Source organism: Ovis aries, chromosome 10 (assembly GCF_016772045.2).
Source record: "Ovis aries strain OAR_USU_Benz2616 breed Rambouillet chromosome 10, ARS-UI_Ramb_v3.0, whole genome shotgun sequence".
NCBI lineage: Eukaryota > Metazoa > Chordata > Mammalia > Artiodactyla > Bovidae > Ovis > Ovis aries.
In genome coordinates, this window is record NC_056063.1 from 25220460 (window position 1) to 25248193 (window position 27734).

The following is a 27734-nucleotide window of genomic DNA, read 5'->3' on the forward strand; positions in this document are numbered from 1 at the left end:
CACTGGCTCAGAGAGTCACACATCTTAAAAGAACTCTGTACAGGGAGCCTTTAACTGGTATGCCTAACACCGGTTACCACTCCACCCTGTGACCTTCCCCCAGTGACTCTGGATTCCTGTTTTTCAACTGGAAAGCGAGAGGCTTGGATTATTTGATGTCTGAGGTCTCTTCCACTTTGACAATCAACAACCCAGGTGGTCCTCTGGCCTCTACGGCCTGCGAAGGGCTGAGCCCTGGGAGGTGTCCCTGGCGTGGCCTCCGGTCCCTGCTCTTCCTGCCGGGCTGTATTCCCCTTGGCATCATCTCCCTGATGAGACGGCCAGGAGCACAAATCAATATAAAAAGACGCTGCTCAAGCCTCAGTGACCATGTAAACTTGCCCAGATACTGCCACCTGCCAGCGCCCAGTTCCTGGGGTCATGGTTGCTGTACCCCTGTTCAGTGGGTCTCCAGGTAGAGGCCAATGAGCGTGGCAGGCTTAACTCCGAGGCCCCTTTGGTAAGAGAGCAAAGGCGCTCTCTCTCCCATTTCCTTCTCCAGGGAGATTGCCCATATGTTCATCTTTTCTGTGTGACTCTTTGCGTATAGGATCTAAAAAGCAGGATGCTGGAATGAGTCGCGCTATCCAGAGGGCATGTTCTGAGACGTGTTTCTCTCCCCACACACTTGCCTTTGTGTCCTAAACTTTATCATCCACACGCTACTTTCATGAATTGTCCTACATCCACTTACCACTTGCTCTATAGGTACTTAGATTTCTATTTAGCCTCCTCATAAGCAGTAACATCCATGAAATCATTGCTTTGTTATAAACCAATTGTATTTCAATACAAAGTAAGTAATAAATAATCTGTAAGGATTTTCTTGGTGTTTCCTGAACTTGGTTTCCTAGGGCTGCTGTAACAAATTTCCATAAACTATTTCAAAACTGATATGAGAGGCAAAGCTTCTCTTATATTAATTTTTAAAATTTTTCATGTACAAATGATTTAGAAAATGTTAATGATCAAATTTGTCTTCAAAAGTAGGTTAGGCACCATTCAAGGTCCTGGGAATTTGTGGGCACAGTTTAGAGACGTAGTACCAGCTTCTAGCAAGCATGATCACCCTATCTTTCCCCCAACCCTTTTCTGCCTTATTCAGAGAGAGATGAATGGTTTTTTTAAAAAGTGTGGCATTTGGAATCAGATGGAGAGTTATTAAATTCTGATGCTCTCATTTATTACCTCTGTGATTTAAGCCAATCACTTAACTTCTCTAAGCCTCAATATAATAGTGTTCACATTGTTATGTTGCTGTGAGGGTTAAATGTGTGTGTGAGCTTGCACACACACACACACACACACACACATATACATACACACAGAGTTCCTAGCAACTGCCTTGCATGTAGTAAATGCTTAAAAATATTAGCTCCATCTTTTCTTCCTTGCTACCATCAAAGCAGCATTCAGAATTCTCTGATTTCCTTCTAGGTTATCAGGAATCTTATGTTCTGTGTCTAATATTCCCAGATTCTCTGCTTCTTTTCCTTAATTCCTTCATTTCTGCCCCGCTTCTAATGATTTCTTCTCAAACTCTGTCCTCTCTCTCATGCCTCCATCTCTCTTCTTTCAAGCTGTTCCCCTTTTACATCTGCCCCAGTTTCAGAGATCTGTGCCCTGTAAAGGAACTAAGATAACTCAGAGAAGACTGTGGGTCATAAAAACTCTTACTTCTTTTGCTCTTTCATGAAGTGTCAATAGTCCTTTTTGTTTCTTTGCTTGTTTAAATCATAGTATTCCCCCAAAGCGTGAAGAAATTTATGTTATCTAATGCTGTGGAAAAATTCCTGGACCACAGTCCTATTAAATTTGACAGACATTTTTGAACATCTGCTATATGCCAAGCAGTGCCCCAGGCACTAGGGAGATAAAAATAAAGCCAAAGTCTTCTAAAATGCTTACAGTTCAACCGGGCAGACAGACATATAAATACCTGCCTTGAATATAAGCGTGCCTTGTGAGGCTTCAGACAGTGCAGGTGGAAGAATCCCCTCTGCTTTTGTGGTCATGAGATTGTCTTGGGCTGGCCAGTCAAAGTACTCAACCTGCCCACAGCCCCCGCTGAGTGGGGAGCCCTGTTCTGCTCCCCTGGAGCAGAGCTTATTGGTTTTGTCTTCACGTGATGGATGTCCACATTTTTTTTTTTTCTCTTAGCCACCCGTCATCGCGCCACTGTTTGAAACTTTGTGAGAGGCAGAGCCCATCTATCACTGATGAAGCCTGAAAGGCTGTATACTCTTTCCCATCCTCTGATCACCACCCAGCACCAGTGTAGCTGGGGTGAGAGCATGTGACCTAGGCTTGGGCAGTCAAATATACCTCCCTTGGACCCGGAATTGAATCTTGGTCACACAGAAGAACTGAGACGAAGAGAGTGCTTTCTGGAAGTGATTGTGACCGGTGTCCAGGTTCCAGAGTCAGCAGGGGCAGGAGGACAAGCAGTGAGACCTGGTTTCCAGCACCCAGGGTCAGTTACACATCATGGCTTCTTCTGTTCAGCAATGGCAGGAGTATCCACCCTCAGCTGATTTGGAGGTATGACTTGGCTGCTGTTCTGGCTTCTCAGCCTCCGTTTGTTTCTGTTCATTTTCTGAACCTCTCTCTGATCCAATATCCTTTCAATATATTTTTTCTTTTCTTAAATGAGCCAAACTGATTCTTAGCAACTAAGAATGCTTTGGCTGAGTCCTAATACAAAGTCTGCCTCAACAAGGAGAATGCTAGCTAACTGATCCAGGTAACATCTCCTTCTAGGACATTCAAATTGGAAATATGTGAGTGGGTCAATCAGAACCCAGAACAGAAGCTAAAAACACACACCCAGGGGCTATGAGATAGCAGGGACTGTGTGTAGGCTGAAATTGTGAGTAAGTTATGAACAAGCAAAAGTTATGAGCTAACAGAAATCAAAGCACATGAAGAGGGGAGGAAGAGGTGGTTGGCTGACAGCTGCAAGGAAGCAGAAGTCAGAGGCACTGAGTCCCCATGATGGGGAAGGAATGGATGAACCCCTGCTCTCCAAGCTTCAGATTACCCTTGAATTTGAACTGTTTTCCATTTTCCAAACTACATTTCCATTTCTATGAAACTGATTAGCCATAGCTATTCATGGTTCCTTGAAATTCCAGGTGCTCTCTTTTCAATGTATATCCTTATAACAATTCCACTATTATTTGAGGTAACCAGAATAAGACTTTCCATATGATCAAAGGATCCCAAAGATTACAGTGATGCTATGACCCAGGACCCAGTAAACAACTGTCAAGTGTTATACTTCAGTAGTCACTGACCTGCCTCTCCAAAGATGTCCTTTGGTTTCCTATTTTCCTGGAAGTTTCCCAGCAGGAGTACCCTTCCTCTGGACCAGAAGATAATAGTTTATAAGAAGCCCCTGTTTAAAATGTGCTCTATTCCTTGGAGGGAAAGAAGAGCCAGAGGTATTTCTCTCTGCATTAGCTATTAGCACCTGAGCAAATTAAATGAGTTCGTTCTTAAATCAAAACTCTTAGAGGTCTGATAGTTAGGGGATGAGCTGGTTATAGGGCAGAAAAATGGGACACAAGGGTGGGGTTGGGGAGGGGATGATAGAAAATGGCGGTGAGAGGTCCCCGGGACACTTCCCCATGGGGAGAAGTCCTACTGGGCAGCCAGTGTGGAGAGTGCTGGGGGCAGCGCGGCCAGAATGGCAGCCGGCGTGCTCTTCACAATCTGCCTTCTTGCCGGCTCTAGAGCGTGACCTTGCATAGTTGCTGTTACCCTTCAGCTCTCGTAGCAAGTGAGGCTGAGCTAACATGGCAGCATAAGATGGCCATCTTGTCTGCCCGCTTTGCAATTCTGCTCAGAAATGACATCAGTTGTGCCTTGGGATTTCCTGAATTCATTACCACAGCCTTCATTTTATCTCCCAAAACATACAATGCCCTCTCATGGCTTGTGCAAAAGGAAGTGTCTGTGTGTCTCACGCAGTCAGTGAATGGTACACATTCTAGAAAAAAAAAGTGATTCTGTTAATGAAACGACACAGGAAGGAATGAATTTATACAGGCTACTGTGTTTCAAGGGAGAGAAGATACATTGGAACTGTTTTAATGAAAGCAGAAGTCTGAAGTTATGTCTATAGTGGTTTATTTATTTTGTCAAAGTCTAAAATGTACCTCAGGGTTTGGTGTTTTTCTTCTTCTGAGACTAGTGGGTAGAACTCTTCTCAGAATAGCAGTGAGTCACATCAGGGTGCAGGTAGGAGAAGAAAAACAATGCCAGGGACCCATCTTTTCTTTCTCAGCTACACACTGCATCTGCTGGGGGCTGTGCTTGCCCGTCAGCTCTGTTTGTGCGGCCAAGTGACTTACCGTGAGTTATAAATCAGCGATGAGCAACGTGAAAAGCAGACAGAGAGGTGGATGCATCCTCCACATCTCTGTCTTGTGACTGGCTGGAGTCCATGTGCAATTTTGAAAAGGATGTTTGGAAAGGATATTCATCATTTTAAATTGCTCGGTGGGAGCTTTGCAGTTCATAATGTGCCTCTCAGGTACATCTCAGAGACGGCTTTGCCTTGAAGTGGTTTGCAATTTCATAACAGCAAAAGGGCAACTTTGGGGTGTTAGGCTAGAAAAGCTAATTTCAAAAGAATTAGCAAGAAATAAGTTTGGGAGGGAGGGTGAGTGGAGGAAGCTGGAATATTTGAGCTGAATTCTACCCCATAATATCTGGCACTGGAAATTCCCTGGGTGTGCCAATAACTTTGCTGTCCATGCCTCAGTCCAACCCTCAAATACTGTTGGGAAAATCTACTTGGGCATGAGCCTTCAGATGATGAAAATATATTTGCTGTTGTGGAAAAACAGTTAAAAACCCGACGTATGATAGTTTAACAATGCTTGAGTTGACCATCTGCAAGAAAATCGTTACTGAAATGTTTCTGAGCCAAACACATCTGCTGCGCTCTTTGCATTATTTCGCGGCTTTACTCAGAGCAATCCCAGTCGGCAGTGCTGTGTGCTGTGTGCTGTGTGAGTGGCGCTGACTGTCAAGTGGAGAGTTGGTGTGTGGGCACCACTACCCCAGACATCCAGGGGAGAACGAATCAGCAATCAGCAGCCTGGGAAAATAGGCATCTTGAGCACATGTGCTCTAAGGTCAAGAAGAGAGGAAACCAGTGTTGGATTTTGATTCAGCACAATAAATATGAGCAGAGTAGTATGTGTGCAGAATAGGAAAGATAAGATTCTCGCAAACCCTGAAGGAGGAGGGGAGGGAAGAGCCGCAGATCCAACAGGACTGCTATTGCAGAGAGGGCTTTATTTTTCATATGCTAAAATGTCTTTTAGAAAACCTCCAGAAGAGATTTCTGTACAAAGCACATGTGACACAAATTGGGAAGTGGTGCTATAAAAACTATAAGGGTAGTAATTGTATTTCCACCTCTTGCATCAATAGTCAAGGCAGATAGGTAGAGAATGTTTTCCCTGAATAGCGCCTTGCAGTTTAAACCTCTTAAATATGGTCTGTTAGTCAGCGCAACCCACAGTCGGAATAAGATAGAGTTGAGCTGGAGTAGATGATCATCAGGAAGATATCTGAGAACACAGACCCTTCTGGACATACTGTGGTCTGCCCCACCACCCCGGCCCCTGCCCAGTGTGCAGAAACTCCCATCCTGCCTTTCTCTAGTTTTTTTCTTAAAACAAATTTTATTTCCCATTTTCTCATCCTCTTGGTTTTCCTTTACCTACTTCGTCATGAACTTCCACTTAATTTCATCCAGCTCTCCCACCCAGCGGCCCTATAGCTTTTCACGGCTGACCATCTGCTCTTGTTCCCACTTCCATCTTACCCCCTCTGAGATTTCAGGCGTCCTTACTCCAGTGGGCTTCAAACTCAGTGCCCGTAAGGTACAGGAAGACTTCCCAAGAGAAAGACTTGTGCAAAAAAAAAAAGTTTCAAGGGAAATTTCAAACTTTATATCAAGTATTTTTCTTAAATTGACCACCTTGAGAATTTACAAGCATTTGTAATACCCTTTCTCGTACTACTTATGAGAAAGATGTGTACCTCACTGATCCCAAATCTTACTATGGCAAATAGGAATATAACCGATGGCCTATATTTGCTATAACTTAATCTAGAAAGAAGTAAATTCACCTGTGGATGAAATAATTAGAAAAAACTTCTTATTTACCTTACTGGGCTTCCCGGTGGCACTAGTGGTAAAGAATCTGCATGCCAGTGCAGAGGAATGCAAGAGACACAGGTTTGGTCCCTGGGTCAGGAAGATCCCCTTGAATTGGAAATGGTAACCCGCTCCAGTATTCTTGCCTGGGGAATCCCATGGACAAAGGAGCCTGACAGTCCATGGGGTTGCAAAGAGTTGGACATGACAGAGTGTCAGAGCATACATATTAACCTTATGAAGAGAACTTTCAATAAAATGTTAGCTTGTATGTTTGATATTTATTTATAAAAGTTAAAATAAATGTATGTTTTGGTAAAACTTTTAATCTATAAAAATTATTCATCAGTTATACATTAATAATAATTATAATAGTAATTAATTTAGAAGAAAAATTTTAACACTTAGAGCCCTATGCTCACAGAAAATATAAAACTTACATTAAAACTTCAGTTTGAAAAAAAAAAAACAAACTTCAGTTTGTATACAGTTGGCCTTGAACAATGGAAGATTGGGGTGCCGCCTCTCCCCACAGACACTGAGTTTAGCTTACAGTTGGCCCTCCGTACTCAGTTACTGCATGTCTGTGGTTCTTCATCCTGGGATTCACTCAACACCTGAACCTGTAGTACTGTAGCATCTACTATTGAAAACATTCCGTGTGTAAGTAGACCTGTGTAGTTTAAACCTATGCTGTTCAGGGGGCAACTCTATATGTTTGTTGAGTGAGGGTGATAAATAAAGAACTTGTGATTTAAAAAATACATGGTGAAATTTAGTTGCCAGGGAAGATATGTGGACCAGAAGAACAGATTCAGATAGAAAGGAAGATGTAAAATTTCAATTTAAGAGCACTTTTATTTATTTTTAAGTGGATGACAGTGGGTACCAAATTTATATGGTATTAAAATTCCTTGATTACTGTTATAGACTGAATGTTTGTGTCCCCTCAAAATTTATAAGTTGAAAACTAATCATCAGTGTAATGGCATTTGGAATATTAACCAATCACCCTCTCACACTGATCAGTCACTCATCTGTGGTGTTGATTAGACAAGAATAAGAGGGAGAGAAGAGAAAGGTTCTGATTCCTTGAAAAAGTCATACCTTGAAATTTCAGTGGGAAAATGAGTACCAAGAAGGCAAATTGTAAGAACACTGGTGTAGTACAAGGGTAAGGAAACATTCTGTAAGTGACCAAATAATACCTATTTTAAGCCATGGCGTTTTGGTGACACCTTCGGCTGTTGTAAGCAGCCAAAAAGCATATGTAACAGAGACCTGGCTGTGTTCCAATAAATCTTTATTTGTAAAAGCAGACAGTGAGCTGAATTTAGCCAACTCATAGTATAATACATTATCCATGACCCACAAGAAGCCTGGGCAGTAGTTGAGTCTTGAAGTTACCTAAAGGGAATATTTGCCTCACATAGTCAAGATGCAGACATCCGGCTTGATCTTTTTCCTGTCACTGAAGGGCCAAGATTCTCAGATCTTTTGGTGTCCTCACAAAGTGGTAGCTGGCGTCTCCCAGGTTTTCTGAGAGAGAGCAAGGAGGAAACCACGATGCATTTCTGAACTGTTATAAGTCACACAATGTCACTTTTGTCACATTCTGTTTGCTAGAAATGAATCATTAAGTCTGACCCTCAGAAAAAAAGAAATACAGATGGCCAAATGGCACATGAAGAGACATTCAGCATCGCTAATTGTTAGAGAAATGCAAATCAAAACTACAGGGAGGTATCACCTCACATCAATCAGAGTGGCCATCATAAAAAGTCTACAGATAATAAGAGTTTGGGATTAACATGGGCTTCCCTGGTGGCTCAGATGGTAAATAATCTGCCTACAATGCAGGAGACCTAGGTTCAGGTCAGGAAGATCCCCTGGAGAAGGAAATGGCAACCTACTCCGGTGTTCTTGCCTGGAGAATTCCAGACAGAGGAGCCTGGTGGACTACAGTCTGTGGGATCAAAGAGTCAGATACGACTAAGCAACACTTTCATTTTCATGTATTTTGGGGATCAACATATATACACTACTATATGTAAAACAGATAACCAACAAGGACTTAACTGCATAGTGCAGAGAACTACACTCAATATTTTGTAATAACCTATAACGGAAATGAATTTGAAAAAGAGTAGATATACATACATGTATAACTGAATCACTTTGCTGTCTCAGTTCAGCTGTCTACCTGAAACTAAAATAATATTGTAAGTCAACTATCCTTCAATAACAAAAAGGTCTTACCCTCAGAATATACCTTTTGAGAACAGGATTGTCAGAGGGTCTGTGGACATATTTTAAAGACACTACGAAGCTGTTGTGATGTCTTGTTTTGGTTGATATGTTTTAAGAAATCTCAGTTCAATACTTGGAAAAGGGAGCATTTTAATAACTTTCTTAAATAGTTTGTGGCTATTCTTAGATGCAACACCAAATGCTAGTTTCTTAAAGATGAATTCCATCGTAGACTCTGAAACCATATCCATGAACTTTTCAAATTCTGTTACATTAAAATTTATTGGTTTATTTTGTGCTTTGAATCGATATTTTACCCATATATTTTGTAACATGATGCATTGGTCATTTGGAATATTGATTTTTTGAATTATTCAGCTCTCTCAAATGTTGGCATATTTCATTATACAGTGTAAAATATTTTATCTGTTAATGTTGCTAATCATCAGAAAAGTCTTTGAGCATTGAAAAACTGCCAGGCTTACACTGGTAGATACAATTTTTCTAAAATTCTGATTTTCACTGCAAATCTTGAATCTTATCCTTGGCAACAAAACTGTCAGTTATTTTCCTTGAAGTAACAGTCTCATTGGTTCATTGTTGAGAAAGTTTCTGCCAAATACTCATGTCTAAATAAACATGATTCTTCACTGAATCAAGTGAAAATGGCAGTCCCTGAAAAAAGTTGCTCATTCAGCTCACAAGTCAAGCAACTGTCCAACTGTTGATTTTGAGACAACCATCATACTTCAGTGTATAGCAGGGGCACTTTTTGAACACTTCCTGTTTCATCAGATTCTAAAAAATCAAGTACATCTAAGGACTGATATTTAATAAAGTAAATAATTTGTGTTGCTTTGTAACAGTCATTGTAAGGTGAAACTGTTCTCTGGTTTTTTTCCCCTCCTGCCAGTGAGTGGCAGTGAAGTACAATGTGCATTAGGGTAGCACACTGATTTCACAGGAAGCCAGCACATGACGCCAGTACACTTAGGAGCCATTGCCTCGATTTGGGTTTCGCCACCAACAACTTTACCCATCATTGCTTTTGTACCATCTATGCAAAACTTCCCTGGTGGCTCAGATGGTAAAGCATCTGTCTACAATGCAGGAGAACCAGGTTCAATCCCTGGGTCGGGAAGATCCCCTGGAGAAAGAAATGGCGATCCACTCCAGTGCTATTGGCTGAAAATCCCATGGACAGAGGAGCTCGGTAGTCTACAGTCCATGGGGTCGCAAAGAATCAGACATGACTGAGCGACTTCACTATGCAAAACAGCGAAATGAAAGAGACAAATAATGTCCCAGTATTATTATTAAAATAGTTGTAAGTTTATACTCGAAAGTAACGTCAATGACCCTCAGAGGCTGATAGCCCATATTTGGGGTACTGCTGTCCTAAGGCATTGGCTAAAGACTAATTTCTCCTGAGAAAGTCTTGTGTCTTGTGTGAATCTTCTCACAAGCTTTAATCTTGATCTTCTGTCTTCCTGTCTCCACCCCTCCCCAGTGGCCATCACCCACCAACATTGCCTTTACCCATTAGGCCCAGAAGCTGTACTTGTTTTCTTGGGAGAGACTGTCTTCTGACTTGCTAAGTTTTGTGGGGAATATTTTTAAAAGATTTGCCTTAAATATTAAAAGTTTATCTCATTCAGATGATGCAAGTTACCTTAAAATAATTTATTTTTAAAACAACCATCTTAACTCCAGTGGAGGACTGTCATATCCTTGCTATTAACGTTGGTTAATTTTCTAAAGTATAGGACATGTTAGTAAGACATGAAGCTAAAAGTGAGATAAATATTCTTTTCCTAATTGAGTGCTGACAATTTACGTGCTCTTAGGAGAAGGCAATGGCACCCACTCCAGTACTCTTGTCTGGAAAATCCCATGGATAGAGGAGCCTGGTAGGCTGCAGTCCATGGGGTCCTGAAGAATCAGACACGACAGAGCGACTTCACTTTCACTTTTCACTTTCATGCATTGGAGAAGGAAATGGCAACCCGCTCCAGTGTTCTTGCCTGGAGAATCCCAGGGACGGGGGAGCCTGATGGGCTGCCATCTATGGGGTCGCACAGAGTCGGATACGACTGAAGCAACTTAGCAGCAGTAGCAGCAGCAGCCCACCTCTTGCAGGATAAGTGACAAGTATCAGTGACTCAGAAGTGGATCCATGTTCAAGTTGTGAGCACAATGCATGATATTCAGAGGGACTAGTGATTCTTTGATACCTTTTTTTTTCTTTTGTCACACTGACTTGAGTCTCTGCACCATATTATTTGTCATGGTATACACTGACCGCTGAATTTTTTTCAGTTTGTCTGAACTCAGTTTTTGCAGAGAGGTTTCAGGTATAAAAGGAGAATCAAAATGCAGTCAGCACTGACAAGAGAGCCGTCTGAAATAGAGCTGAGAGGCCACTGAAGAAGTGTGACTCAAGCACTGCTCACCCCAGATGAAATCTGAACTTGGACCACTTCTTATCTTAACATAGGCATCCAGAACAGCAGCCCAAAAACTCAAGATATGTATCCGACTCTTGAAAGTGAAAGTGTTCGTTGCTCAGTTGTGTCTGACTCTTTGTGACCTCATGGACTGTAACCCACCAGTTTCCTTTGTCCGTGGAATTCTCCAGGCAAGGATACTGGAGTGGGTAGCTTTCTCACTGCTTCCCTTCTCCAGGGGATCTTCCTGACCCAGGGATTGAACCTGGCTGGGTCTCCTGCATTGCAGGCAGATTCTTTACCAAAGGAGTCACCAGGGAAGCCCTTACTTACTCTAAAATAATTTGTGACAGCTTAGCCCTTAAAGACAAATATTTCCTTTCTTGCATCAGGGTCAGTCATAGTTTTTAAACAACCTTGTGGTTTTTGCCTTGATTACCAACTGAACTACAAGGGAAGCCCTTGATAAGCCCCAGGCACTTTGTATTCTCCGGGACCACTCTAAACAGTTTTACCCATCTGTGTCTCCTGAATTGCAATTCTTAAGACCCCAAATGAAGCTCTTCTTTTCAGCCTCAGTACTGATTATTGTTTGATACAGGATAGATTATGCCTTTGCCCCTAACTTTTACCCGAGGTGTGTCAGAACTTCATGCAATCTCTGTAGGAGTTTACTACTTGGTAATAAGTTGGGAATTAGCATCTGCTTGGTCCTTTCTATTGCACTGATCCACCTATTGTTTTAAGAGTCCGTGGTGTTACGTCTAAATTAGGGCTCTCATTTATCTCTGAGGCTCCGTGTCACATCATTAACTCCCAGTATCCAAATGATGATTTATGCAGACCATTTGGCTACGTTCACACAAATTACTTTGAGGGCCTCAGTGTAACTAATCGAACTCTGTTAGAAAATGTCAGTTAAGAAGATTCTTTGCAACAAATTTCATTTGTAATGAAATCCTTCTTGCTATTGGGCAGGAGCACAATCTAGGTTTTATAGGGCCTGAAATTCACATGACTTTGGGATCCCTCTAAGAAAAAAACAAATACATAGTTATAAAAGAGATCTTAGTTAAAATGAAAAAAAAAAAGTAAATCACAACAAATTATGGAAGGCTTGAAGATTCAGAGATCTCTTTAGGCCAACTTACCAGAAATGAACACATAGGAATGCTTCCTGATTAGCACCTGGCTTGCTGGCCCCTCCTAGGACACTGGGACATTCATAGCTTCTTGCCTTCATAGACCTGGGCAAGCGAGAGCCCCAAAGGGTCAGCCTTGTTAACTTCACTGTGGATCCACCTGGCATTGGAAGGACTGTCTATTCCAGACACTGCCACTTTTCAAATCCTGCTGTCACACTGGCTGTTTTTCAAGTGACCCTAAATCAGGCGAAGTAGAATCTTGAAATAAATTGCAGTGACAAAGACACTTAGGTTCTTGCTTTTCATTAAGCATTTAAAATGTCATTCTAAAATGACATTTTGAAGGCCTGCTTATTCTAAAATTGTATTATATTTCACATTATTAGACAAGGAAGCCTCTCAGAGTGAGCCAAATACCATCTTTGTCTATAGGAAACTTATAGCTGTTACTGAAAGGAGATTCTACAAATTCCACAAATTCAATTCATGACTCCCATCAATTTTTTAAAGAGGTCTGCCCCTTAGGAAGGCAATTTGAGAGGCAACATTTTAATGATCTCCACTGGAGATCAGGTAGTTCGTTATCTCAAATATCATTTTTATTATATTAATAGATTGACATGCTAATAAAAGGGCAAATCCCCATGCATATGTTTTATAGTGAAGGTAAAACCCTCAGAAGCATGAGATTAGAGTGATGTCAGTTAAAACAGCCATAGAGATCTGTAAAAGTGATCTTTTAAAATATGCAGCAAATTGGTCTCTTGTAAGGGATTTTCTTCTCTTCATCTGCCAAGGTTATTTAGTGATCTCTTCTCTAGTATATCAGTTACTTTACTAAATGCATGAGTACAAATAAGAAAATTGAAAAAATAGTCTCCAGAAAAATTTATGAAACCATCATATTCTATAACTACTAGAGGTAATAGATCCATAAAAGGTAAGTGCATCCATAATCCTTCATCTTTTGTAACATCAGAGCAGTATATATGGCTTCTAGCATGTGGTTCTCGTTACATGGATAGAATTGGGACATTCTAATCACATGATTACTGAATCAGCTATTTATTTTTGTGCCACAGAAAACTTATTACAAATATCTCATAGATTAATTCATCAGTTTGACTTTGAAGTGGTTTGAGTCAATGTTGGAGATAGCTGAAACCTTGAGGTCTAGAGTGCGTATTATTTAAATCAATGTAGATAATGACAGAATCATAAGGCTCAGACTTGAGAAAGGATTGTGGTTCATCTGTCCATCCTTGAACCTTCAGGCCTTAAATTTTGCAGATAGATAATATATCTGGTTTTAAGAAAGTTTACAGTATAATTAGTATATTACTTAATGATTACTTAAATACTACTTAATTCATCATTAGAAAAATATATCTTATATTTAACATAAATTACAGTGCCCTGGATTGATTAAATTCTATTAAGTATTGAGTTTCTATTCTAAGCTCAACCCTAACCACGATAGAAGTTCCATGGAGGTTTACACAACAGGCAGATTATGAGTTGAAGGATTAGAATAGATTTCTCCAAAGGAGAAACACCCCAGTGAAACATTTAGTCATGATGACAATGCATGTGTCAATCTCTGTGGTCCTAACCATAAGTGCTAAAGGAGGAAACCTGAGAAAATAAGGTTCAGTGTTAATGGACTCATCTGGGGACTGTTTAGAAAGACGACTGAAGTGACTTAGCAGCAGCAGCAGCAGGCCTTGTCTAATGACGCTGAAATGAAGTTGTATTTGGACTGGTGTTTAATCGTTAGGTCATGTCTGACTCTTGTGCGGCCCCATGGACTGTAGCCCTCCAGGCTCTTCTGCCCACAGGGTTTCCCAGGCAAGAATACTGCAGTGGGTTGCCACTTTCTTCTCCAGGGAATATTCCAGACCCAGGGCCTGAACCTGTGTCTCCTGCATTGCAGGTGGATTCTTTACTGCTGAGCCAGCAAGGGTGCCCAGCATTTGGGTAGGTGGAGAGTAAAGGAGGACGATATTTAAAACAGAAAGACAGGCATGGGCAACACTGTGAAGAAGACTTTATTATCTGTCTCACTAGGAGAGAAAAAATGATTGTTGGTTGTTTTTTGTTTGTTCTGTTTTTGGCTTTTTTTTTTTTTTTTTGCACTGAGTAATTATTAAATCATTTCTTTGGTCTCTTCCTTTCAAGTTAAATAATCCCAGATCGTCTGACCTTTCATTACACTGTTTTCCAGCCTTTCCCGAGGTTCTCCAAGCTTTCTGTGTCTCTCTTGAGCCATATGGCCTAAAGGATGGAGCTTCAATTAGGGATTCAGGATTCTGACTTCTACTTGTCATTCTTCCTCCTGTGTGGTCTTGACCAGGTGCTTACTGGACCTCTTTCCCTCTGTAATTTAAGGCACTGGACTGTGGCCTCTTGACTTCCTTCTATCTCAAAATTCTGAGTCTTAAATTGTGAAACTAGCATTTGATATGAGGTTCTAGTCATGTGGAATAAGGTTAAAGGGTTAATTCCAATCTCCTTCATCCTTCATGTATACTTCTCTTTGGACATTCCAATATCATAATTACATTTAAAAGCCCAGGGTCCAGAAAAAGAAGTCTAGTACTTACATAGAAACTGGGTTTCCTTGTCCTTGACTTTATCAACAAAAACATCATTTGCATAAAATGACATTAAGTACCAGCCACCCTAAGTATGGAGTAAATATATTTTCCTCTTGTGGATAATGACAGTTGCTTTTTAAAAAATAATTTAAGCTGCTGATCTGTAAAGTACTTTAAATACGTCGTTGTGGAACATTGCACTGAAAGAGTACTGAATTCAGGTTGTTCTCTGACCACTTCCTTCCTTACTGAATCATTCTTCAAGATATTGTCTCTATCCTTCACTTCTTTTTTCTCTATTGTGGAGCATTTAGAAGAATGAAATTATGTCTTTTGCTACAGAGCACAAGACAGTTACGTGCATAAATTCCGATATTTATTCCATCAGAATAAATTTCACTTGTCTTCCTTAACCTTGGGATAACACAGAGTATTGTAACCTATTAAAGTAAGCTTTTGTTGAACAAGTAGGGGGTTTGGAAGTAGGGGAGTTCCAAAAACTAAGGCAAACATAAATATTACTCAAAATGAGATAGATGTGCTATGTAGAGGAAATAGAGTCATACTTATAAAGATGGCCTCCACCATGGTTAATGCCCTAAGTATGGATGCTGGAGTCAAATGCCTGGGCTTGAGTCCCATTTCCACCACTCACTGGCTGCATCACCTTGGTCAGTTAATTATCTTTCTCAAGTTCTAGTTTTCTCCTCTGTAAAATAGTATGTGCCTCATCGGGTTGTTGTGAAGGTTGAAGGTGCTAACACAAATAAAGTGCCCAGCACACTATCCAACAAAGTCAGAGGTCAATAAATATTAGCTGTTGTTTTTGTTATTACCTGAGCTTGTAGCTGCTAGCATTGTGTTTGACAGTGAGTGATAAAGACCCACAAGACAGAAGCTTATTTCAGTTTCACATAGGGATTCCAGAGTAGAAAGTCCAGAGCTGGTCCTTGAAGTCCTCAGGCACCCAAGCTGCTTCCAGTTCATTATCCCACCATCCCTAAGACGTGACCTTTATCCTTGTGATCCAAAATGGTGCTATGAGCTCAACCCACGTTCTCAGCAGTATGATAGAGGAAGGGATAAAAGAAAAAGAGGGAAAACTGTGGTGTGTCCTACTAGCTATGTTTTAAGGAAACATCTCAGGAGATATGCCTAAGGTTTTTTTGTCCATAATACTAATATACAAAGGACCGACTTTCTTGATCATCCAGCCCCATTTCAAACTTTTAATTTTTAAAGCATCACAAGAGTTACAGTCTGCAGTCTACTGGGGCTCACTATGGCCATGGAATCTTTTTCTGTTGTTATGTCAACAATACTGATGAACTAAAGCATAAAACAGTTTGACTGAATATCAGTTTGAATATCATTTAGTATTTTGTACCTGGCTGCCTTTGAAATGTCATTGTCTCAGTGCTTTGGATGTACCTAAATTGTTCAGATTTTAAACTCAGCACTATAAAATGTGATTTGCCTTCCCCTTTGTGAGTCAGTGCCAAGTTAAGCCCACATTGTAGACGGATTGTATAACAAATGCTTCCATCAAGAGTGCTCTGGGGCAGAAGTGGCCAGAAAGTTTGTGTGACAGAACAAGGTGATGTGGCAGGAAAATTAGCTTTGCCCTAGGATTCATATGAATAATAGATGCAATGCAGGATAAAACAATGGTTAAAAAAAAATAAAAAACCACTGAAATGACAGCAACTCAAGGTCACACACCATGCTGGGTTTGTACAAGGGGGATGGATCACTGCCATATTGAAGTCTGAAATGTAGTTTCTGTGCTCCCTTCTCTGTTAAATGACTATTACTTGGCAGCTATTCATTAACATGAGCAGTGGGATCATTGAATAGAAGGCAGTAATTAGAGTATAATATCTCTTGGTCTATAGCATGTTATCTTTTGTAACTGATCAAAATGGTACATCCAGGAACATCTTATTTAATATTTCTAATGATAATAAAACCTCTACTGAATCAGATTTCTAAATCCTAGTGCTGTTGTCTTTGCATAGCAATCAATAGATCACAGAGTCTTATAGAGATGATGTGGAAGTGGGTATATTTGGGAATTAAATATGAATTCACTAACAGCATAATTAGGCTAGTTTTGAGAAGCAAATATATTAGTACTAAATATAAGCCCTAGTAAGGACTAGGATTCAAGAACACAACATAATTATCCTGAGAAGGACAGCATCATATTCATAAGTTGAGTATTTATCCGTTCTCGCATTCTCCCATCTTCTGTGAGAAGTGGGTTGATGTTAGTTGAAAATGGCTTTCAGATGACAGGCTCACTACCTATTTGGCTTATTCACTAGAGAAGGAAGAATAAACGAGCATTTCTTTTTGTTATCTAATGTTTAATGAGTATGAATGGGTTTCTTTTGAGTAGCTAATGTAATAAACCATAAAATATATGAATGATATTTAACTGTGGCAGACACTTTCAGTTGCCTGTTAAATATCTCCTCACTTCCTGCTTGCTGCCAGAAGCCAGATTTTATTAAAGGCAAAAAACACTTGCCTAAATATGTGCTTATAAAGCCTCTTTTATAGTTAGAAGTGCACTGTAGTTGGGCCAGTGAAACAAAGGTAGAATTTGGCTGAGCTTTCTAGGAAAGTGTTTGCTCTCCCGATAAAAATGGATGGATGCAACTGGCATTGCTCTTTTCCTTTCTGCCTTCCTCTATCCTTGAAGGTATGATGTCTGGAGCTGCAGCAGCTTTCTTGCAACCTTGAGGTGAAATGCATCAATTAAAAGCCCCCCACATGGCTGACTCTGGCTCCAGTGTCCTGAGTGCTGACAACATCATCAGCCTATTACCTCCAAACTTCTTATGGGTCTGTGTGTGTGTGTGTGTGTGTGTGTGTGTGTGTGTGTGTGTGTGTGTGTGTTCAGTCACTCAGTTATGTCTGACTCTTTGTGACCCCATGGACTGTAGCTCACCAGTTCCTCTGTCATGGAATTTTCTAGGCAACTGGTGTGGATTGCCATTTCCTAACTCCAGGGGATCTTCCTGACTCACGGATCAAACCTGCATCTCTTCTGCCTCCTGCATTGGCAGGCAGATTCTTTACCTCTGCACCACTTGGGAAGCCCTTCAAATGGGTGAATCCCGCCTTATTAAAGTCACTGTAAAAATAAGTAAATAAATAAAGCCACTAGTTTTTTTGCTGCTTACAGTCAAATATATACCTGATCAAACCCTGGGCCTATATAGAACTTGTTGCCAATTGAAATTACCGTAACATTAACATAGTGTAGGATATTTCAGTGACTCATGAATAAATTCAAAGGAAGACACAAACCTTATTTTTAAAGCTGGACTGATAGGATGCCTTAAAAATCCTAAGGGTTATGTTTATGTTGGTTACTCTCCACTGACCGTCCCTCAGACCCACTTTTGCCCTTCTCAACCCTCCTCTGACCCCTAGGAGGCTAACTCTATGAACTGCATGTCTCCTGACTCTGGCTTCTGTTTTTTCAACCAGTGGTCAGCACCAGTAGGAGACTGGAGGTTGGGAAGCATAACAGATAATCTTTAGCATGGCTCTTTCACGTCCCAAATCCAGCGACTAGAACATAGTACTGATGTTTAATATGAATATAATTGCTTCTCAAGGTTAGCCAGATTATACTGCTGCTGCTGCTAAGTCGCCTCAGTCATGTCCGACCCTGTACAACCCCACAGACGGCAGCCCACCAGGATTCCCCGTCCCTGGGATTCTCCAGGCAAGAACACTGGAGTGGGTTGCCATTTCCTTCTCCAATGTATGAAAGTGAAAAGGGAAAGCGAAGTCACTCAGTCGTGTCTGACCCTCAGCGACCCCATGGACTGCAGCCTACCAGGCTCCTCCGTCCATGGGATTTTCCAGGCAAGAGTACTGGAGTGGGGTGCCATTGCCTTCTCTGCCAGATTATACTATTACCTTGCATTTGTATTTATTTCCCCAAATACCTAATTATGCATCAAGTCTGTAAGCCTGTGATCTACTCATTGTCATGCAAAGGCAGCAGCACTAGGATTTAGTGATCTGAACCAGTAGAGATTTTATACTCAAATAAGAATATTGAAGGAGAGGTGAATAAGGTAAGTGGTGGGAGAGGGAGGTTGAGCTGTATCTTCCCTGCTCCATCTCTGCTTTAGGCAGACTTTTCTGGCAGAATCTGGATTCTTCAAGTCTTTGGTTTCTTGAAAGGTCTTATCTTCTCTGTCTCTTTATGTCCACTTCTTCTGTGGCTAATTTCTTGGGAGCATCAACATTTTTGATATCAGTTACTTATCTTGGCCCACATTTTTACGAAAGTTCCTTGAACCACCTGCCAGAGCTCTGTTTGATACAATATTCTTATACCCACATTTCTAAAATTTATGTTAATTTATTTGATGAAAACCATCAAATATCTTTTAAAAACTTGTCTGGATTTGGCACATAACTCAACCGAAATCGTGTTGATTTGCGTGACTACTTGAGCAGTGTAATCTATCGTTCCAAATTAACTCACTACAGGCAAAGTGACTTTAAATTTGCAAATGTATTTGTATTCCATTCTATTTTTATGCCAATGATGAACAGTCTAGAAAATTTCAAACTTTATTTCAACTGTAAAGATATGTTGCCTGGAGTTAGGTATTCTGATCTAATACAAAATTTGCAAGATAATTTTATAATGATTTCTAAGTTAATCCTAACAACCTTCCTATGAACAGGGTCAGTGTTGTTATCAATCCTTATTTTAGAAGTCTGACTTCTGAGCAAGGAAGAAGAATGTTCCCCAGCTTATACTGCATGCCAGTTAAGGTCTGTAGCACAAGGTTCCTTGTTATTGTTCTGGAGGTACTGCTTTAGCTTCTTTTCAAAAATTAATTCACTCTAACTGCAAGTCAGAGCACGTTGCATATTTTGCCTTATGGATAGCAGCCCATCGTATTCAGTGTGTGTTATAGATTGTTTCTGATGGCTCTGACAATGCCAAGAAATAATGGATGGTCTTACAATCTTTTTCTTCTTCTCAGTTCTCTCTCTCTCTCTCTCTCTTTTTTTTTCTCTTTCGCACCACTGAACCCACTGCTACAAAGATAGAAGAACAGCGTTTCTGAGGTAGCATTGAAATTTTCTAAAACTTCTCTGAGCTTACCTGTGCTCCCTAAGAGAGAAGCATCCAATGGATGATGCCTTAAAGTCCAAGTGGTGGTGGTGGTTTAGTTGCTCAGTCGTGTCTGACTCTGCAAGCGCATGGACTATAGCCCTCCCAGGCTTCTCTGTCCATGGGATTCTCCAGGCAAGAATACTGGAGTGGGTTGCCATTTTCTTCTCCAGAGGATCTTCCCGACCCAGGGGTCGAACCCTTGTCTGGTACACTGCAGGCGGATTCTTTACCAACTGAGCACCAGGGAAGCCCAAAGATCAGATAGTGCCCGCCTATCTTAGCCACCCAACCCGATCGTTTTAATAAAAACCTCTAGAACTGTTTCAAAAGGCAACAAACTCAGTTAGCCCAAATGCACACAGTGATATGTTAAACTATGCTTTCTAAACATGCAGAGGCTGAAGTCACTTGCCACATGTGAGACAGTTGCCATGGACAGAAGAAAAGGTTCACTGGGAGATTCTGTTCTGTGATCTGCACAAGTCTTGTTCATTGCATGATGTGATCAAGAAGATAAAGTTTCTTTTTGGTCCTACCCTTAACCTCTGCCAGTTTTATTTAAAAAAATGGAACTCATAGTCTTCTTCCCAGAGCGTTCTTTCTGGGTCTCTTATGCCCATCTTCAGTTCTGTTGCCCATACATCTGGGACTCATTCTTTGCTTTTTTTTCATGTGTGTCTTACATGGCCAACAGGGGGAGAGGGTTCATTCTTCTTTTCCTTTCCTAAGTTGCCTGAACTCAGTGAAACCATAGATTTCTAAGGACTAGCAGAGAGCTCTTTGGGGGTAACAGAATCACAGTTTGGATGTATGTGAATCATGCATTATCTTTTTTTGTGACTCCTGTTCCTTAATCTACTCACTGAAGGCCAGTATTCCCAGGATCCCAGTTTGGCCATCCTGTTTTCTTCCTCTGTCTTCTCTGAGTGATTTCTCTCAAGTGAGTACACTCTGCTGCCACCTGTGCACTGATGAATTTAGTTCATCCCTCTGCTGAGCTACACACCCAAGGGCCTGACTACCTGTTGGGCACCTCCACGTGCACAGCCTATAAGCAGCTCCAAGTTGACCTGTTTGACTGTGTTCCCTTCCAGTCTGGTCCTCCCCCTGTACCCCTGTCCTGATAGACGGCACCCCTGCCTTCTGGTCCGCCTGCATCGGCGGTCACCCAGGGGCCTTTGCAGTCTCCTCTCTCATTTCAGCCCTCCGCCCTCTCTCCTCCCCACTGCCGACCACTCGCTCCCTTCCTGCTTAATTCTTCTGTGTGCAGGGTCACTGCAGGAGTCCGCTGATTAGTTTCCTCTTTCAGCCTCCCTCCTCAGGACCCATTTCAACTCACCTTCTCCACTGCTGCTCTTCTAGTCATGCCATTCTCTGCTTAGAACCCATCTGCTGCTGCTGCTGCTAAGTCGCTTCAGTCATGTCCGACTCTGTGCGACCCCATAGATGGCAGCCCACCAGGCTCCCCCGTCCCTGGGATCCTCCAGGCAAGAACACTGGAGTGGGTTGCCATTTCCTTCTCCAATGCATGAAAGTGAAGTCGCTCAGTCGTGTCCAACTCCTATCGACCCCATGGACTGCAGCCCACCAGGCTCCTCTGTCCATGGGATTTTCCAGGCAAGAGTACTGGAGTGGGTTGCCTTTGCTTTCTCCTAGAACACATCGTTGAACAGCAATTGTGAGTAGCAAATAACCTGGGAATGTATATTTTTTGAATTTGTCTTTATTCTGTTCCCCTTTCCTGGAACTTCTGTTATTTGAATGGGCTCTCTTTGTTTTTGTTTTTGCCTTTTTCTATCCTGTTTTCCTTTTCTTGATTCTGTTCTATTTCTTGAAGTGTTTCATACATTTCATTTTCCATCCACATTAGTTTCCCATTCCTACTTAAAAAAAAACTTTAACAGCACTCTCATTTTATTTATTTTTAAAGGTTTTGTAGTTGTTTGCTTTTAGTTCTCTGAATGTTTCCTCTGTTCTTACTTCACTGGTGCAGTCTCACGTCTCCGAGATGTTAATGAAAGGCTTTGTTTTTACAGTATCTTCTCTGAGTATCTTCTTTCCCCTATTTATTTATTTTAATCCTCAAGCATCCAGCGACCCTTCCTTGTCTGGTCCTAATTGAGACTGAGGTCATCCAGTTGTTGATCGGAAGTTCTATGTGAAAGCTCGAAGTTTGTTCCCTGTCAGGCTTCACTCCCAGGTGATCTGGCTGCCCTGTTCCTTTGGGGACCCCCAGTCCTTCTCCCTTGGGTTGCTCAGATTCTACCTCTTGAACTGTCTTCCATTCTCCTGTGTAGGAGCCTGGGCCCGACTCCCCGTGGTCTAGAAGGCCTGCAGGGAGTGTGGGTGGGGGTCACACAAGTCCCTGGACCTTCACCTAATTCCTGTTTTTACTGCAGCGATCCCACCCGCTGCCAGCTGTGCTGTATCCCCCGCCCACAGAATAACACCTCTGCTTCAGCCTCTGCTTCAGCCTCTCTGGTCTGTGACTGCTTCTGAAATACTGTCTTGACCGGTCTTGCTGTCTTCAGCCTCACTGTTGCCCTTCCTTTTAGAGACAGCCGGTACTGCCAGTTCCTGACGTGCTCTGGGCTTCTGTGGGGTAAATCGCTTTGCTCCTTAGTTTCCACTTTGGCCAGCATAGATTGCAGTCATCTCTGGCCTAAAAGGTCAGCTGCTTTTCCTCCATTTGCCTTTCCGTTGCCACGTGTTTCTGACTGTTTCTCAGTTCCAGTCCTCTGTGTTGCCACGCTTTATGTCTTCAGCTGTCATTTAGTGGGAATTAAAGAGAGAACAGATGTAAATGCCTGTGTTAAATCCTACTTTAGCCAGGATAGCCCTCAGTGTTTTTTCTCCAGTACTGGTGTTTAGTAAAAACTCTGTAAAAGTTCATTGGATGAATAAGTGAAAAGCCACTTACAGAGAGCAAGTCTCAGGTTACGTACACATTCCCTGCTTAGCGATGTACTCTAGTTCCCAGAGAAATGGACAGAGGTGAAAACAAAAGTATGTCTCCAGCATATACAGTATTCGTGGACTTTTGGTGACAAATCTGTCTCAGGCTTGTCCTGAAAAGTCTGGTGATGCTCCAGAAGTGGGTGACACTGCCTGTTTAGAAGTCTGTTCTCTTTACCTGAGTGACTCAGTTTTGGAATTGGAATTTATGTGTCTTGATGGCTATAGCCTGTGGCTCTTGAGACTAAGTTAGTCTGTGAAGCACGAGGTTAGTTAGTATGAATTTTACTCTACAATTTGGAGTGTAAACATTTAACATTCTTTAAAACCTGTAGGCCAAGATTTATCTTTATCAAGCCCACAGCCCACTAGGTTACTGGCAAACTCCATCTCAGGCATAATAAAGACCCTTTTGCTTTATATCTGGGTGGACAGAGGACTTCTGCCTCTGGGAAAGAGCCTTGTTCACTCCTCATGTTCTGATATTTAAGGAGAGAGGGAAAGGGTAAAGAACAGATTAGATAAGAGATACAAACTACTATACAGAAAATAGATGAGCAACAGGGATTTACTATATTGCACAGGGAATTATATATGATATCCTGTAATAATGTATAGTGAATTATCATCAGAAAAATGCTAACCGAGTCATAATGTTGTATACTTGAAACTAATATATGCAATATTATAAATCAACTATAGTTCAAAACAAAACAAAAAACCCTGACAGATGGTTAGAACAAAGACTTTGAGCCCAATTAAGAGCGTATGTCTGTTGGAAACCTTCTGAGCTGTATTGAAGTCCACTTACTTTTCTTAAGGTGTAATTGATCAAAGTCCCGCTTCTTATGCTAGGAGATACATCTTACAGCAATATTTCTGTAATTTTGCTTTTGTTTTTTCTGTATTAAATTCTAGCCAGATGCTGAGGAATAACACAATGACATAGAGAAGTTGTATTTAACACAGGCATTTATCTGGTGAGGGCTGAAAATAATATAATTACCATGAAGTTCTGTTTTATTCTTTATAGAGTGAATTTTTGCAGTTTTTCTTTTTTTGATTAAATTCCTATCTTGTTTCATTTTTGCAGTTGTCATGAGAAAGATGAAGAAAAGTAAATATTACTTTTGAGCAGTGGCTCTGGACCTTGGCTGTGCATTGGAATCACCTAGGGAGTTACAAAATACTAATGCCTGGGGAACTAAATCCCTGGGAACTCGGATTTAATTAGCCTAGGGTGCAGCCTGGGTATTGGATTGCTAAACACTCCTCACTTGACTCAAATGTGCAGGAAAGGTTGAGAACCAGCACCTTAAACCATCAGTGCATGCATGCTAAGTCACTTCAGTCCTGTCTGACTCTTTGTGACCCCATGGACTGTAGCCCACCAGGCTCCTCTGGCCATGGGGATTATCCAGGCAAGAATACTGGAGTGGGTTGCCATGCCCTTCTCCAGGGATTCTTCCCGACTGAACCCATGTCTCTTAAGTTTCCTGCATTGGCAGACAAGTTCTTTAGCACTAGTGCCACCTGGGAAGCCCACCTTAAACTAAAACTGTAAAAATATTAGCTTGGTGCAAAAGTAATTGTGGTTTTACATTTTTAAGCTTTGTCGTTTGATACTGGAATACATTCTGAAATGAATGTGGTTATGTTATGCATCATTTTAATGCACATTTCTCACTTTATGTTTTTTGCTAATAACTTATTCCGTATTACTTATGATTAATTACTTTAATAATTATTGGCAATAATTATTGCTAGTTACTTTTTATGTTTATTTTATATTCATTTTAGACTATAGAAATTACATTAGACAAAAGCAAATTCAAGCAGTTTTTTTATTACAGAGTTCAGAATGGGTCATAAAGCAGCGGAAACAACTCACAACATCAACAATGCATTTGGCCCAGGAAGTGCTAACGAACATATAGCTCAGCAGCGGTTCAAGAAGTTTTGCAAAGGAGATGAGAGCCTTGAAGATGCGAAGCATAGTGGCCAGCCATCGGGAATTGACAAAGACCCACTGAGAGCAATCATTAACACTGATTCTCTTACAACTATGCAAGAAGTTGCTGAAAAACTCAACATCAACCATTCCACTGCCACTTGGTGTTTGAAGAAAATCGGAAAGGTGAAAAAACTCGACAAGTGGGTGCCTCATGAGCTGACCAAAAAAAAAAAAAAATTTGTCGTTTTGGAGTGTCGTCTCTTATTCTATACAACAACAACAATTTTTCAGTTGGATTGTTATGTGCAACAAGAAGTGGATTTTATATGACAACCAACGATGGCCAGCTCTGCGGTTGGAGCAAGAAGAAGTTCCAAAGCATTTCCCAAAGCCAAACTTGCACCAATAAAAGGTCATGGTCACTGGTGGCCTGCTGTCCACCTGATCCACTACAGCTTTCTGAATCCCCACGAAACCATTACATCTTAGAAGCATGCTCAACAAATCGATGAGACGCACTGAAAACCACAACTCCTGCAGTCGTCATTGGTCAAAGGAATTGGCCCAGTTCTCCTCCATGACAACGTCTGACTGCGATTGCACAACCAGGCCTTCAAAAGTTGAACCAATTGGGCTTCAAAGTTTTGCCTCATCCGCCATATTCACCTGACCTCTCAGCAACCGACTACCACTTCTTCAAGCTTCTCGACAACTTTTAGTCAGGAAAAAGGCTTCCACAACCAGCAAGAGGCAGAAAGTCCTGTCCAAGAGTTTGTCAAATCCTGAAGCATGGATTTTTTTCATTACAGGACTAAACAAAACTTATTTCTTGTTGGAAAAAATGTGTTGATTGTAATGGTCCCTATTTTGATGAATAAAGATTTTTGAGCCTATTTATAATGATTTAAAATTCATGGTCTGAAACCACAATTACTTCTGTACCAGCCTAATAGATGACATAGTCTACCTTAAGTAAATCGGCAAGTCATTGAGTTAGTGGCAAAAATTTAGAGGATGAGCACTTAATTCCAATAAAAATTCTGGGCACAGAGGTACATTTTATGGTTCGTTTTGTTTTGTGTATAGATGCAGCCAGCACAACCTGGCATGCCACAAAGGCATTATTACATGGGAAGTGTTTGGAAGCAGTGAGGAAGTAGTTTTCCTGTTATTCTCTAACCCCAGAATTTTCTTCACCCTTGCCAGTTTTCAAGACAATGTTTGGCTTCTCCAACTTGATTTCCCCAGGGTTCACCTTCAGCTCTCACAGATCGTAGACTTCCTGGAGTAGGCTGATGCGGGTGGAGATTTTCTCAGAAGGAAACTGAAGCCAAAGGACGTTCCTGGTAGAGAGGGACTGGATTTCAGTACATCCCCCTTCAAGTGCTGACAAAACATTTTCTATTGTCTCTGTCTGCTTCCTTAGGCTTGGCCCTGAGCTTTAATACTACTTCTTGCTTGCTAAATTTTTGTTCATTGATTCCCTCCTCAGTGTTCCAAGGATGTGTTCAAATTTCTCAGCATTCACATTTCTCTGATTCAAAACTATAAACACGCAGTCTTAAATTAATTTGAGTGAACTTGTGCTATATTTGGGCTTCCCAGGTGGCACTAGTAGTAAAGAACCCGCTGCCAATGCCGGAGACTTAAGAGAGGCAGATTCAGTCCCTGGGTCAGGAAGATGCCCTGGAGGAGGGCATGGCAACCCACTCCAGTATTCTTGCCTAGAGAATCCCCATGAACAGAGGAACCTGGTGGGCTACAGTCCACAGGATTGCAGGGTCGCAAAGAGTCAGACGTGACTGAAGCTTCTTAGCAGGTACACTCATACACACCTGAGAACCATTAGACAACAGAACTTAAGTATATGCTCTGAGTTAAGCCGAAGTGTTAGTAGCTGATAATATATTATCCTACCAGGACCCCCAGATTAATCAACACTTTGTTTCCCATTTTTGTGAGTGCTGCCAGACCCCAGGATAACTACTGGGTGTGTACTGGTGAAGAAAATGTACATTATCCTTGCTTTCATGGAGCTTGAAGTTCTGAAGAATGAGGAAAATGCATTTCAGACAGTGGAATGGAACCAGTATGTAGAGAAGATGCCTCTTTGATCCTGTAAGTATTAAAGGAAGAAGGCGAAAGACTACTGCTGGGGGTCCATGAGTCTCCTGCCCCTTGTGTCCACCGGGGCCAGTGATGTCACCTTTCCTGGGGCTCTGCTCTCACCGAGGCAGCTGAATTTTTGGTTGAAATGGATGGCTTCCAACCATAGAGTCTTGGAAAAAAACAACAACATTATTTTAGCTAAGATTTATTGAGTACTTACCAAGTGCCCAAGTCTGTTCCAAGAATTCTAGGTGTGTTAATTTACTTAACCTTCATCAGCCCAGGAGTTATAGTCCACTCCACTATTATCCCATTCTGCAGATGACAAAACAGAGGCATGGATGGGCTACCTAATTAAGCCATGGTCACATAATGTTAAAGGGGGGTGGAGTTCAATGGGTTGAAAGGACCTCGTGCTCAATGACAGTAAACAGTTTCCTGGATACCCTTTCGTCTTCTTGGTTGCATTCCTTATTCTTTCTTGAGGTAGGTTGTGGGAAACTGTTGAAACTGTCTCTTAGTCACATTGTGTCAGGGAAATAATTGTATTTTTGCCCTTCAAAAACCTGTTGAATCAGTTACATATACTTATAATCAGTAAGATGGATATGTCCTAATAAATAAACATAGGTGTGTAATTTTGTGTTGCTGCAGGAACTCTCACAGAAACCTGTCTGCTTGTAAATATGCTTCTCCAATTTTTTAACTGCTGGACCAGAAGCAAAATCTCCCAATTAAAATGCTTCAGTGTTCCTAGCATACACAAGTGGGTCCTAAAGAATTATTGGTTTACATGATGTCTCAGCGACTCAAGTGAAATGCTGAGACATTTTATAAGTTCACAGTACAATTACCCAAAGGAACTGAATTCAAATAAAATACTAAGGTTATATCTATTT

At 41.3% G+C, this 27734-nt stretch overlaps 1 protein-coding gene across 1 annotated transcript in view; it reads left to right on the forward strand.

The window, feature by feature from the left end:
• SPART (spartin) overlaps positions 1-27734 on the forward strand; it is a 290314-nt gene that overhangs the window by 1778 nt on the left and 260802 nt on the right. The window lies entirely within an intron of this gene.